The sequence below is a fragment of the Gallinula chloropus genome, assembly GCF_964237585.1.
Source record: "Gallinula chloropus genome assembly, chromosome: 4".
In the NCBI taxonomy this organism is placed as follows: Eukaryota; Metazoa; Chordata; class Aves; order Gruiformes; family Rallidae; genus Gallinula; species Gallinula chloropus.
Genome location: NC_140088.1, coordinates 24,201 through 39,051, shown reverse-complemented (window position 1 = coordinate 39,051; position 14,851 = coordinate 24,201). Strand labels below are relative to the sequence as shown.

Here is a 14,851-nt window from a genome sequence, read left to right as displayed (position 1 = left end):
AGTATATGTTAGGAGTGCTTGTGGGAGCTTCAGCCTCTTCTCGAAGCAGTCCCGTCTGTCTAAAGCGCGTGCTTTTAAAAACATCTGTGTGTTACATGCATTAGGAACTAAAACTGCAGCTTGATTTTCCTCCTCTAGGGCTGATTTTTCATAATTGCTTCACACCGGTAACAGAAACGGATAGGCCCTGTTTCGTCAGGGTCAGTCCTGACCTCGTTTAAATGCTGCTGCAAAGCTTCAGTGTTTCAGTTTGCAAGCTGTAAAAATACGTTGTTAAAGATAAGAGTGCTTCTTGGAACTTAAGTGGTAGAACCGCCTTCTCAATGGTAGCTTTTGCTGGCTTGCTTTTGTGCAATGTACATCTTTGCCATTGTGATTTAGCGTGCCTGATTGGTTTAGCATACAGACATTGGCACCCGCTGAGTTGATAAACAGGTCTTTCTCACTGTGCCATTTTTCCACTTCCTTTAATTGTATCTTTTTCAGTCTGTAACCACAGTTAATGTCTTTTTTTTTTAAAAAAAGCACGCTACAGCAGCTTGCTTTGTTCATGTGTTCAAAAGATGTTTGTGGTTGCTTTTCCCCCAGTTGTTGCTTGGTTTTTTTTCCTCTTTAAATGCTTTCTGAAAGGTAGAACTGCATTTCCTTGTAGGGTGCACTTAGACTTTTTCCATGTTATCGGAGTTGTAAGAACATGTCAGTTTCAACACAGAAAAAAGGTCCAGCTTTTGCCACGAGGCTTTTGCCATTAGGGTTTAGCCTAATGTTGCCGAGGAAGCTTTCTTTCTGCTTCCCTCTAAGCCTTACTGTAAAAAAGAAAAAAAGCTGTCATGGGAAAGCCGGTTAAATCGGGCTCGGACCCCAGATTGTCACCGGTTTAATGCAATGAAAGTGTCCTGACTGGACTGAAGCACCCTAAAACACTTTGCGTGCTGCAGCATAAGAATGCAGATGGCTTATCACGCAGTAACTTGGGGATCAGCACCGTTTGCTGCCACTGGCAGAGGCTTTTTTCTTATTCCTTCTGACTGACACGGCGATAGGAGGTGCCTGTTTTGTGGCAGTAGTGCAGCAGCACCATCTCTCGACCCTGCTGCCTCAGACATTGCTTAGCCTCACTGCATTTTGTTTCCTGGTTTTGCTCGGCAGGACAAGTCCTGTTTGGCTGTAATTGCAGGGTTAGAGTGTAATATGAGGAAAGGAGGGTGTTGGCTTAGGAATTTCTGTTCCGCTTGCCACAGTTTTGCCACCAGTATTGCAGTTGGCGAGGTGGCTGTCGGGCGTGGGAATCGCGGGGGTGAGTCTCAGTGTGGGGACAGGTTTGTTGCTGACGCTTCAGCTGTTGGGGTTTTTGAGTTGCTGATGTGTGTTTTCTCATTCTACAGAACCACCTTCATGTTGCGTTCCAGGGAGTGTACTGTGGATGTACAGGAAAGATCTTTCCTGGTGAGACTGTCTATAACCACCGAAGATGTTCGCCAGCTCTGCGCTGAGAAGTTCGAGGTGGACAAGCCGGCAGAGTGCAGCCCGTTTCTTGTTGTCGACGACACCTGGCAGCAGCTGACGGAGCATACCTGCCCTCGGGAAATGAAGGCTGAGTTGCACAGCTGTCCCCAACCCCAGGTCTTCCACTTTGTCTACAAATGTGTTAACAGAGATCTGTGTGGTGCCATTTGTCACAATGATGACTCCACGTTTTAAAAGCAGCAGCTCGTCGTTGGATTTCTGTTCCTCTTGTTAACGGCTGAAAACATCTTTGTTGGCTGGCATTCCTTAGGAGCCGAGACTGGTCTTAAACCAGGATTGCCCAGTAAAAATCCCTTAGCCACATCAGGCATAGCTTAGAAAACCCCATGTAAATCGTGCACAGGGCCGGTTATGCAGACTATTCCACCAGCGTGTTTGAGCGAACAGCCACAAGACTCTGCTGCAGCATATCATATCGTGGCCCTCGGCAGGTTGTCTGCTGTGGTGTGCAAATGTCTTATTTTTTTTTGCACCTGGCCTCTAGCCACATGTCATTTTGATTTATATACGTGTATGCTAGACAAGCATTGCAGTAAACTGGCTGGTGTTAGCTTGGGTTCGACTTGTCCCATTCAGGGCATCAGTTAACTCAGAATTACCTGGATGATTGATTGCATTCTTCCCTGTTTTTTTTTTTGTTGTTTTTGTTTTTTTTAATTACAGAAAATTGTGGGGGTTTATTATAGACATCTTGCAGCAGTTGCAGGTAGACTGTCAGGGTCGTCTTCTAAAAATATTTTTTCAGCTGTAAAGAATTCTGTAATTATGCATGTGATTTTAACATTCAATATACAAGAATAAGTCTCTTTCGGGTTTTGGCGTATTGCATTTAAGGTCTCTATGGTTTCTCCTCTTTTCCTGTTACAGGTGAGTTCTTGGGAGCTTGTGGTACCTGTAAGAAGGTCGTAGTATTGGCGCTGGTGATTTCATTGCCTTTATCTGAACTGGATGTACTGTTACCTGGGTTAGTGTTTCTATCCATTGGTTTAGACAGCCTTGTGGGTAGGAAGAGGAAGTTGAAAGAAAAGGATGTAGAGAAGGGGCAGAGAAAGAACGCAGAGAACCGAGTTTAGGATTAAAATGTGTTAGTCTGTCTGCTGGTGCAGGCTCCTCTCAGAAAATGAGCCAAGGAGGTTGGTAAGGTGTTTGTAGTTTTACTGATTTTTTTTTTTTTTCCTGGTTTTTGTGGCTATAGGGGTTGGGTGGGTTGGTTTTTTTACAGGCTCTGGGATTTGTGGGGTTAGTGTGGGCTTGTGAGGATTTTCTGTTGGTTTGTTTTTTTTAACTGGGGTTCTAAGGGGGGGTTTTGGTTCTCTGCCTTTTGAAGGCTTTGGGGTTCTGTGGGTTGCGGGTTTGGGGGAGGGCTAGGGGCTTCTGTGGTGTTTTGAGTTCCCGCAGCTTTTTCTTGTGGGGTCTGGGGTTTGTGTGTGTCTTTAATGGGGGTTTGTGGCTTCTTTGGTTTTTGGGCTTTGTGGGGGTTTCTAGTTTGTGGGAATTCTTTGGGTATTTTGGTTTGGTTTTTCTTAGGCTGAGAGGCTTTAGGAGGAAAGCCTGTTCTGAGCGTGGTGTTCTCCTTGTAACAGAAGCAGGGTCTCACTGTGGCATGCCAGCTGTCGTGGCTAACAAGGGAGCTTTTTTGTTTTGTGTTGTTATAAATATTACAAGAGTTCCACTTTGTAAAATGCTTTTGTGATGAGTTCAGGCTACGTCTTGCATCCATTGAAAGCAGTATTTACTGGGGCTGAGTCTTCCTGTTTGGAGCTGAGGAAGGAAGTATGGATTGAATAACAATGTATTGGTTTTTGACCTGCAGATGGTGGAAGAAAGTGAGGAAAGACTAACAGAAGAGCAGATTGAGTCACTTCTCCAGGCAGTCTACCAGTCTTCTTCCAGGGGATCCAGAAGAACAGCCAAGAGACTTGGCAATGTTGGCTGAAGACGAAGGTGACCAAACCTTGGAGGCATCTCAGCCCAAAGCTGGCAACGGTTTCGACAGAGGAGAACCGGCTAACAATTTTCTGGGTTATACTTGGCAGCAGTTTACTGTTGTATTGGACATTGTTGTAAAATGCCTTAGAATTTTTATTATTCAGAGGTGATGAGGGAACCAGTTGTTTCCAAGAAAGCGTGGCCAAGGCCACTGTTGTTGTGGCATCTTTCCATCGATGGGGCTGGCAGCAGCTGAGTCAGGGCGGTTGGCTCTTTTTGGGGGACTATGGGGTCTTTACAGGGTCTCTTTTTGGTGGGGTCTAGGGCTTTTGGGGGGGGTTCTCTAAGGGGGGGTGTGGGGTTCTTTGAGGGGATCTTTATGGGGTCTCATTTTGGGGGGGATGTGAGGGGCTTGGGGCCGTCTTTAAGGAGTCTCAGGTTTTTTGGGGGGTGGTTAGGGTTCTTTATGGGGTCTGTTTGGGGGGTCTGGGTTTTTTGGGGGGGCTCTTTGGGGAGTTGGGGGGCCCTAAGGGCCTTTTTAGGGGATCGTGGGGGGGCTCTTTGGGGGGGGGGGGGTGTGTCTCTGAGGGGTTCTGGGGGGGTCTCTCTAGGGTCTATTTTTGGGGTGTTGGGGGTTCCTTCGGGGGTCTTCTAGGGGGTCAGGGGCCATGGTGGGGTTCGAGGGCTCTCAGAGGGGTCGCAGTAGGGTTGGGAGGGGGGTTGAATTCGCTGGAGGAGATGGGGGGTTGTTAATGAGCGCAGGTCAGCGGCAGACGGGTAATTAGTGGGGCAGGGGGAGCCGAAAAGGGCCGAGCAGAGGCGGAGAGATACGAGCAGAGGCGGAGAGATACGAGCACTGGCGGAAAGGCCCGAGCACTGGCGGAAAGGCCCGAGCGGGGATTCGAACACGGGGGTCCTCGGTGCTGCCGCCTTGCGGACACGCAGCGGTACTGCGCCCGGGTGGCGCAGCGCACGGAAGCCGCAGCGCTCCGAAAGTTCCCTCCCGGTGAGGCGGGGTTTCCTTCGCCCGTCGCGGGGTCGGCCGGGGCACTGTCAGGTCCGGGGAACCCTCGAAGGTGATGGGACTCCCTCGGGGGGGGTCAGATTTTGGGAGGAGGGGCGCACGTGGCGGGGGCACTGTTAGGTGCGGGGATTCGAAGACGGGGTGAGGTCGCCCATCCGGGCGCTGACCGAACTGGTCCCTGCTTAGCTTCCCGAACGGGGCAGCTGTGCTGTGTAGCCCCCCCCAAGCTCGCGCCCCCCAACGGGGGCCCGGAAGCCCCCCGGCGGCCATTTTTCCGTCGGAGCCGCACGGAGATGGGCGCCGCCATGCTCGGAAACCCCCCGGCCGCCTTTTAACCGCCGGAGCCGCACGGAGATGGGCGCCGCCATGCCCGGAAGCCCCCCGGCGGCCATTTTTCCGCCGTAGCCGCACGGAGATGGGCGCCGCCATGCCCGGAAGCCCCCCGGCCGCCTTTTAACCGCCGAAGCCGCACGGAGATGGGCGCCGCCATGCCCGGAAGCCCCCCGGCGGCCATTTTTCCGCCGGAGCCGCACGGAGATGGGCGCCGCCATGCCCGTAAGCCCCTCGGTCGCCATTTAACCGCCGGAGCCGTACGGAGATGGGCGCCGCCATGCCCGGAAGTCCTCCGGCGGCCATTTTTCCGCCGGAGCCGCACTGTAATGTTTCCCGGCATGCCCCGCTCCCTTGCGGGGGAGTATATCCCGGCATGCCCCGCTCCTTTCCGGGGCAGTATATCCCGGCATGCCCCGCTCCTTTCCGGGCAGTATAACCGCGGAGCTGCCACGAGGAGCCTGCCCGTGCTTTCCGGGGCGATGAGGGGGCCCGTCGGGATGCTGGCGCTCCCTCCCGGTGAGGCTCCGGTTCCGCCGCCCGTCGCGGGGTCGGCCGGGGCCGGGCGGTCGGCGGGTCGCGGCGCGAGTGGTCGCGGCGGGCCGGGGGTCGGTGCGGGGCGCGCGGGCGGCGAGGCGCCGCGCCTTCCACCCCCCCCCAGCCGCGGCCGGCCTTCTGCCGGCGCCGGTCCGTGCCGGGACGTGTCTCCGCGGCGTCCGGCGGGGTGTCCGGGCCGGGAGGGGGGGCTCCGCGCCGCGCGGGCAGTGCGCGGAGGGGGTCGCGGCGGGGGCTTGGGGGTGCGGCCGGGCCAGAGCTCCCGTTCCCCGAGCAGCCGGCACGGGAGACACGGGGCACCGAAGGGGCCGGCGGGGCGGGGCGCGACTGGACTCTTCCGGTCAGTCTGAGCGTGTCCGGGCCGCGGGGCTGGCAGGTTTGGGGGGATTTGGGGGTTTGCGTGGGTCTGTGTCTCTCTCTAGTTGCGGCTTGTGGGTTTTCTGTCTCGCGGGGCTGTTTTGGCAGAGGAGGGCTTAGGGCTTCTCTTGTGGCTGCTGTGGCGTGCAGTGGTTATCGGGGGTTCTTGTGGTGTCTGGGGTTTCCGGGTTTGCTGGTTTCTTCGGCTCGGTGGTTATTTTGCTCTGGTCTTTTGTTGGTTTTCTGGTTTGGGTTTCTTTTGTGGTTTTAATTGGGTTTTTGGGGGTTCCGTGGCTCGCAGGGTTTCTATAATTTTTTATGGTAAATGAAAATGGAGCACAGGTTCTGCTCTGCCTTTTGTTTCCTTGTCAGCCTTTGTTGCCCTTGTGAAATGTCCAAGCCCATTGGAGACATTACTGTTTGGCTTGCTATTTGAGCTTTCTTCTTGGATACCTTGTACCCATTAAGTCCCCAAAAGTTTAAGAGTTGGGTGGTTACCCATCCAGAACCTGTTGTCCTTCTTGTGAGTCTTGGTCCTTCCCAGCCCTCCACTGACCCCTGCCCTTTCTTACTACTCCTCTGATTTTTTTTTTTTTTTCCCCTTGCCTGTACTTCTCTATTCTACTGTCCTGCTCCCTTTTTCTTCTCTCCCTTTCCCTTTCTTCATCTCCCTCTCCCTTTTCTTTTTCTCTCTGTGCTTTTTTCCTGCTTTCTCTTCCTCCTTTTTTCGTCTTCCGTCTCTGTCCTGCAGGCCACTGCAGTTACTTTCCTTTTCCATCTCTTTGTCGTGATCTGCACCTGTCTTGTTTTCTCCAACAATTTCTCTAGCCTGTTGTCTGGTGTTCTTTTTTTTTTTTTTTTCATTCTATATCTCACTGTCCCAGGCAGCAAGCTGACCCTTGAATATGCTTTATTCTCCATAAATGCAGGTGCTGTTGGCAGCAGTTCATGAAACGAGGGGCATCTCCAGCAGATCCTGCAGAAGACAGAGTTGCTGCCTGAGGAGAGCACGCCTCAAAGTGTGCATCGTCAGATTTGCGCTCGCTAGAGAGTATGGGACGAAGCTGGCATTGGCGTCCTGTCCAGCCAGTGTCAGGTGACACCCACTTTGCTGCGCACTGGTTACAGGAGGATCTAGAGTAATACAGATGTACTTCTCAGCGAAGGCAGCGAAGCAACACTTTCCTTTCAAACGGTGAGGCTGGTAAGGAAAGCGCAGTTTGTCTCTGACTGTCTCTATTCCCTTTGTCTCAGGGAGGCTGAATGAAAATGATGACTTCTTGACTGTGTTATCACACTGGGTGAGTAGGTGTGACATGCTGGAGCTGGATACTGAAGTTGAGTACGTGGTGGAATCGATGGATCTGTGTTTTCTGCATGGAGAAGGTAACCTGTCATTCGTTTATTTTTCTTAAAATGAAGCAAAGGACTAGGGAAGGTGGGCTCTTCTTCACAGCGCAGATTTTGATGACATTGTTGGAGTAGAAATCCATCCAAGGGTGGTCCTAAAGTTGGCAACATCAGTAGCATAACAAGAGAGTCTCATGGTTCCACTGTAAAGTGGAAGTACAGAAAGCTGTTCAGCTCGCAGAGTGCAGGCCTGTGTGACCTGGGAATCTACTGATGGACTCTGCCTTATGAGGTGAGATATTTTCGATCGAGCAGGGGGAGTCATCGTGACTTAACAATGTGGTAGCTACACTTGTGATGGGCTCCTGCAGTTTTATCAGCTATCGGACCCCGGAAGGCCTTCATCCTCCCTCCGTCTCTAGGATGAAAAGGCAAAAAATGCCATATTGTGAGGATGATTGAGTACAATTTTCTGCCGCTCCATAAATAACTTTGATACTTAGTATATGTTAGGAGTGCTTGTGGGAGCTTCAGCCTCTTCTCGAAGCAGTCCCGTCTGTCTAAAGCGCGTGCTTTTAAAAACATCTGTGTGTTACATGCATTAGGAACTAAAACTGCAGCTTGATTTTCCTCCTCTAGGGCTGATTTTTCATAATTGCTTCACCCCGGTAACAGAAACGGATAGGCCCTGTTTCGTCAGGGTCAGTCCTGACCTCGTTTAAATGCTGCTGCAAAGCTTCAGTGTTTCAGTTTGCAAGCTGTAAAAATACGTTGTTAAAGATAAGAGTGCTTCTTGGAACTTAAGTGGTAGAACCGCCTTCTCAATGGTAGCTTTTGCTGGCTTGCTTTTGTGCAATGTACATCTTTGCCATTGTGATTTAGCGTGCCTGATTGGTTTAGCATACAGACATTGGCACCCGCTGAGTTGATAAACAGGTCTTTCTCACTGTGCCATTTTTCCACTTCCTTTAATTGTATCTTTTTCAGTCTGTAACCACAGTTAATGTCTTTTTTTTTTAAAAAAAGCACGCTACAGCAGCTTGCTTTGTTCATGTGTTCAAAAGATGTTTGTGGTTGCTTTTCCCCCAGTTGTTGCTTGGTTTTTTTTCCTCTTTAAATGCTTTCTGAAAGGTAGAACTGCATTTCCTTGTAGGGTGCACTTAGACTTTTTCCATGTTATCGGAGTTGTAAGAACATGTCAGTTTCAACACAGAAAAAAGGTCCAGCTTTTGCCACGAGGCTTTTGCCATTAGGGTTTAGCCTAATGTTGCCGAGGAAGCTTTCTTTCTGCTTCCCTCTAAGCCTTACTGTAAAAAAGAAAAAAAGCTGTCATGGGAAAGCCGGTTAAATCGGGCTCGGACCCCAGATTGTCACCGGTTTAATGCAATGAAAGTGTCCTGACTGGACTGAAGCACCCTAAAACACTTTGCGTGCTGCAGCATAAGAATGCAGATGGCTTATCACGCAGTAACTTGGGGATCAGCACCGTTTGCTGCCACTGGCAGAGGCTTTTTTCTTATTCCTTCTGACTGACACGGCCATAGGAGGTGCCTGTTTTGTGGCAGTAGTGCAGCAGCACCATCTCTCGACCCTGCTGCCTCAGACATTGCTTAGCCTCACTGCATTTTGTTTCCTGGTTTTGCTCGGCAGGACAAGTCCTGTTTGGCTGTAATTGCAGGGTTAGAGTGTAATATGAGGAAAGGAGGGTGTTGGCTTAGGAATTTCTGTTCCGCTTGCCACAGTTTTGCCACCAGTATTGCAGTTGGCGAGGTGGCTGTCGGGCGTGGGAATCGCGGGGGTGAGTCTCAGTGTGGGGACAGGTTTGTTGCTGACGCTTCAGCTGTTGGGGTTTTTGAGTTGCTGATGTGTGTTTTCTCATTCTACAGAACCACCTTCATGTTGCGTTCCAGGGAGTGTACTGTGGATGTACAGGAAAGATCTTTCCTGGTGAGACTGTCTATAACCACCGAAGATGTTCGCCAGCTCTGCGCTGAGAAGTTCGAGGTGGACAAGCCGGCAGAGTGCAGCCCGTTTCTTGTTGTCGACGACACCTGGCAGCAGCTGACGGAGCATACCTGCCCTCGGGAAATGAAGGCTGAGTTGCACAGCTGTCCCCAACCCCAGGTCTTCCACTTTGTCTACAAATGTGTTAACAGAGATCTGTGTGGTGCCATTTGTCACAATGATGACTCCACGTTTTAAAAGCAGCAGCTCGTCGTTGGATTTCTGTTCCTCTTGTTAACGGCTGAAAACATCTTTGTTGGCTGGCATTCCTTAGGAGCCGAGACTGGTCTTAAACCAGGATTGCCCAGTAAAAATCCCTTAGCCACATCAGGCATAGCTTAGAAAACCCCATGTAAATCGTGCCCAGGGCCGGTTATGCAGACTATTCCACCAGCGTGTTTGAGCGAACAGCCACAAGACTCTGCTGCAGCATATCATATCGTGGCCCTCGGCAGGTTGTCTGCTGTGGTGTGCAAATGTCTTATTTTTTTTTGCACCTGGCCTCTAGCCACATGTCATTTTGATTTATATACGTGTATGCTAGACAAGCATTGCAGTAAACTGGCTGGTGTTAGCTTGGGTTCGACTTGTCCCATTCAGGGCATCAGTTAACTCAGAATTACCTGGATGATTGATTGCATTCTTCCCTGTTTTTTTTTTTTTTTGTTTTTGTTTTTTTTAATTACAGAAAATTGTGGGGGTTTATTATAGACATCTTGCAGCAGTTGCAGGTAGACTGTCAGGGTCGTCTTCTAAAAATATTTTTTCAGCTGTAAAGAATTCTGTAATTATGCATGTGATTTTAACATTCAATATACAAGAATAAGTCTCTTTCGGGTTTTGGCGTATTGCATTTAAGGTCTCTATGGTTTCTCCTCTTTTCCTGTTACAGGTGAGTTCTTGGGAGCTTGTGGTACCTGTAAGAAGGTCGTAGTATTGGCGCTGGTGATTTCATTGCCTTTATCTGAACTGGATGTACTGTTACCTGGGTTAGTGTTTCTATCCATTGGTTTAGACAGCCTTGTGGGTAGGAAGAGGAAGTTGAAAGAAAAGGATGTAGAGAAGGGGCAGAGAAAGAACGCAGAGAACCGAGTTTAGGATTAAAATGTGTTAGTCTGTCTGCTGGTGCAGGCTCCTCTCAGAAAATGAGCCAAGGAGGTTGGTAAGGTGTTTGTAGTTTTACTGATTTTTTTTTTTTTTTCCCCCTGGTTTTTGTGGCTATAGGGGTTGGGTGGGTTGGTTTTTTTACAGGCTCTGGGATTTGTGGGGTTAGTGTGGGCTTGTGAGGTTTTTCTGTTGGTTTGTTTTTTTTAACTGGGGTTCTAAGGGGGGGTTTTGGTTCTCTGCCTTTTGAAGGCTTTGGGGTTCTGTGGGTTGCGGGTTTGGGGGAGGGCTAGGGGCTTCTGTGGTGTTTTGAGTTCCCGCAGCTTTTTCTTGTGGGGTCTGGGGTTTGTGTGTGTCTTTAATGGGGGTTTGTGGCTTCTTTGGTTTTTGGGCTTTGTGGGGGTTTCTAGTTTGTGGGAATTCTTTGGGTATTTTGGTTTGGTTTTTCTTAGGCTGAGAGGCTTTAGGAGGAAAGCCTGTTCTGAGCGTGGTGTTCTCCTTGTAACAGAAGCAGGGTCTCACTGTGGCATGCCAGCTGTCGTGGCTAACAAGGGAGCTTTTTTGTTTTGTGTTGTTATAAATATTACAAGAGTTCCACTTTGTAAAATGCTTTTGTGATGAGTTCAGGCTACGTCTTGCATCCATTGAAAGCAGTATTTACTGGGGCTGAGTCTTCCTGTTTGGAGCTGAGGAAGGAAGTATGGATTGAATAACAATGTATTGGTTTTTGACCTGCAGATGGTGGAAGAAAGTGAGGAAAGACTAACAGAAGAGCAGATTGAGTCACTTCTCCAGGCAGTCTACCAGTCTTCTTCCAGGGGATCCAGAAGAACAGCCAAGAGACTTGGCAATGTTGGCTGAAGACGAAGGTGACCAAACCTTGGAGGCATCTCAGCCCAAAGCTGGCAACGGTTTCGACAGAGGAGAACCGGCTAACAATTTTCTGGGTTATACTTGGCAGCAGTTTACTGTTGTATTGGACATTGTTGTAAAATGCCTTAGAATTTTTATTATTCAGAGGTGATGAGGGAACCAGTTGTTTCCAAGAAAGCGTGGCCAAGGCCACTGTTGTTGTGGCATCTTTCCATCGATGGGGCTGGCAGCAGCTGAGTCAGGGCGGTTGGCTCTTTTTGGGGGACTATGGGGTCTTTACAGGGTCTCTTTTTGGTGGGGTCTAGGGCTTTTGGGGGGGGTTCTCTAAGGGGGGGTGTGGGGTTCTTTGAGGGGATCTTTATGGGGTCTCATTTTGGGGGGGATGTGAGGGGCTTGGGGGCGTCTTTAAGGAGTCTCAGGTTTTTTGGGGGGTGGTTAGGGTTCTTTATGGGGTCTGTTTGGGGGGTCTGGGTTTTTTGGGGGGGCTCTTTGGGGAGTTGGGGGGCCCTAAGGGCCTTTTTAGGGGATCGTGGGGGGGCTCTTTGGGGGGGGGGGTGTGTCTCTGAGGGGTTCTGGGGGGGTCTCTCTAGGGTCTATTTTTGGGGTGTTGGGGGTTCCTTCGGGGGTCTTCTAGGGGGTCAGGGGCCATGGTGGGGTTCGAGGGCTCTCAGAGGGGTCGCAGTAGGGTTGGGAGGGGGGTTGAATTCGCTGGAGGAGATGGGGGGTTGTTAATGAGCGCAGGTCAGCGGCAGACGGGTAATTAGTGGGGCAGGGGGAGCCGAAAAGGGCCGAGCAGAGGCGGAGAGATACGAGCAGAGGCGGAGAGATACGAGCACTGGCGGAAAGGCCCGAGCACTGGCGGAAAGGCCCGAGCGGGGATTCGAACACGGGGGTCCTCGGTGCTGCCGCCTTGCGGACACGCAGCGGTACTGCGCCCGGGTGGCGCAGCGCACGGAAGCCGCCGCGTTCTGCTGCCTCCGTGCACACTCGCCGCGTTCCTGCGCGGGTGCGCGCAGAGCCCGCTGCGTGCGGACTGCGGCCGGGCGGCGCAGCGCGAGCGGCAGGGCGCTTTAACGAGGGACGCCGCCATTGCGGGGCGGCCGCTCCCTCCCGGTGAGGGGGGGGTTCCGCCGCCCGTCGCGGGGTCGGCCGGGGCACTGTCAGGTCCGGGGAACCCCCGAAGGCGATGGGACTCCCTCGGGGGGTCAGATTTTGGGAGGGGGCGCGCGGGGGGGGGGGGGTCACTGTCATGTGCGGGGATTCGAACACGGGGTGAGGTCGCCCATCCGGGCGCTGACCGAGCTGGTACCTGCTTAGCTTCCCGGACGGGGAAGCTGTGAGGTCACCGGACGCTCCCTCCCGGAGAGGCGCCGGTACCCCCCCCCCCGCCCTCGCGGGATCGCTCGGTGCTGCCGCCTTGCGGACACGCAGCGGTACTGCGCCCGGGTGGCGCAGCGCACGGAAGCCGCAGCGCTCCGAAAGTTCCCTCCCGGTGAGGCGGGGTTTCCTTCGCCCGTCGCGGGGTCGGCCGGGGCACTGTCAGGTCCGGGGAACCCTCGAAGGTGATGGGACTCCCTCGGGGGGGGTCAGATTTTGGGAGGAGGGGCGCACGTGGCGGGGGCACTGTTAGGTGCGGGGATTCGAAGACGGGGTGAGGTCGCCCATCCGGGCGCTGACCGAACTGGTCCCTGCTTAGCTTCCCGAACGGGGCAGCTGTGCTGTGTAGCCCCCCCCAAGCTCGCGCCCCCCAACGGGGGCCCGGAAGCCCCCCGGCGGCCATTTTTCCGTCGGAGCCGCACGGAGATGGGCGCCGCCATGCTCGGAAACCCCCCGGCCGCCTTTTAACCGCCGGAGCCGCACGGAGATGGGCGCCGCCATGCCCGGAAGCCTCCCGGCGGCCATTTTTCCGCCGTAGCCGCACGGAGATGGGCGCCGCCATGCCCGGAAGCCCCCCGGCCGCCTTTTAACCGCCGAAGCCGCACGGAGATGGGCGCCGCCATGCCCGGAAGCCCCCCGGCGGCCATTTTTCCGCCGGAGCCGCACGGAGATGGGCGCCGCCATGCCCGTAAGCCCCTCGGTCGCCATTTAACCGCCGGAGCCGTACGGAGATGGGCGCCGCCATGCCCGGAAGTCCTCCGGCGGCCATTTTTCCGCCGGAGCCGCACTGTAATGTTTCCCGGCATGCCCCGCTCCCTTGCGGGGGAGTATATCCCGGCATGCCCCGCTCCTTTCCGGGGCAGTATATCCCGGCATGCCCCGCTCCTTTCCGGGCAGTATAACCGCGGAGCTGCCACGAGGAGCCTGCCCGTGCTTTCCGGGGCGATGAGGGGGCCCGTCGGGATGCCGGCGCTCCCTCCCGGTGAGGCTCCGGTTCCGCCGCCCGTCGCGGGGTCGGCCGGGGCCGGGCGGTCGGCGGGTCGCGGCGCGAGTGGTCGCGGCGGGCCGGGGGTCGGTGCGGGGCGCGCGGGCGGCGAGGCGCCGCGCCTTCCACCCCCCCCCAGCCGCGGCCGGCCTTCTGCCGGCGCCGGTCCGTGCCGGGACGTGTCTCCGCGGCGTCCGGCGGGGTGTCCGGGCCGGGAGGGGGGACTCCGCGCCGCGCGGGCAGTGCGCGGAGGGGGTCGCGGCGGGGGCTTGGGGGTGCGGCCGGGCCAGAGCTCCCGTTCCCCGAGCAGCCGGCACGGGAGACACGGGGCACCGAAGGGGCCGGCGGGGCGGGGCGCGACTGGACTCTTCCGGTCAGTCTGAGCGTGTCCGGGCCGCGGGGCTGGCAGGTTTGGGGGGATTTGGGGGTTTGCGTGGGTCTGTGTCTCTCTCTAGTTGCGGCTTGTGGGTTTTCTGTCTCGCGGGGCTGTTTTGGCAGAGGAGGGCTTAGGGCTTCTCTTGTGGCTGCTGTGGCGTGCAGTGGTTATCGGGGGTTCTTGTGGTGTCTGGGGTTTCCGGGTTTGCTGGTTTCTTCGGCTCGGTGGTTATTTTGCTCTGGTCTTTTGTTGGTTTTCTGGTTTGGGTTTCTTTTGTGGTTTTAATTGGGTTTTTGGGGGTTCCGTGGCTCGCAGGGTTTCTATAATTTTTTTATGGTAAATGAAAATGGAGCACAGGTTCTGCTCTGCCTTTTGTTTCCTTGTCAGCCTTTGTTGCCCTTGTGAAATGTCCAAGCCCATTGGAGACATTACTGTTTGGCTTGCTATTTGAGCTTTCTTCTTGGATACCTTGTACCCATTAAGTCCCCAAAAGTTTAAGAGTTGGGTGGTTACCCATCCAGAACCTGTTGTCCTTCTTGTGAGTCTTGGTCCTTCCCAGCCCTCCACTGACCCCTGCCCTTTCTTACTACTCCTCTGATTTTTTTTTTTTTTTCCCCTTGCCTGTACTTCTCTATTCTACTGTCCTGCTCCCTTTTCTTCTCTCCCTTTCCCTTTCTTCATCTCCCTCTCCCTTTTCTTTTTCTCTCTGTGCTTTTTTCCTGCTTTCTCTTCCTCCTTTTTTCGTCTTCCGTCTCTGTCCTGCAGGCCACTGCAGTTACTTTCCTTTTCCATCTCTTTGTCGTGATCTGCACCTGTCTTGTTTTCTCCAACAATTTCTCTAGCCTGTTGTCTGGTGTTCTTTTTTTTTTTTTTTTCATTCTATATCTCACTGTCCCAGGCAGCAAGCTGACCCTTGAATATGCTTTATTCTCCATAAATGCAGGTGCTGTTGGCAGCAGTTCATGAAACGAGGGGCATCTCCAGCAGATCCTGCAGAAGACAGAGTTGCTGCCTGAGGAGAGCACGCCTCAAAGTGTGCATCGTCAGATTTGCGCTCGCT

General features: G+C 53.4%; 2 long non-coding RNA genes across 2 annotated transcripts; both read left to right on the top strand.

Annotated features, from left to right (window-relative positions):
* The first annotated feature begins 1,190 nt into the window (after positions 1-1,190).
* Positions 1,191-3,667, top strand: LOC311191810. The gene is made up of 3 exons (XR_014617305.1): positions 1,191-1,623; positions 2,395-2,491; positions 3,341-3,667. It is a non-coding gene; the product is annotated as an uncharacterized lncRNA (long non-coding RNA).
* Positions 3,668-8,763: 5,096 nt separating this feature from the next.
* Positions 8,764-11,245, top strand: LOC311191249. Its single transcript, XR_014617270.1, has 3 exons — positions 8,764-9,196; positions 9,969-10,065; positions 10,919-11,245. It is a non-coding gene; the product is annotated as an uncharacterized lncRNA (long non-coding RNA).
* Positions 11,246-14,851: the final 3,606 nt, after the last annotated feature.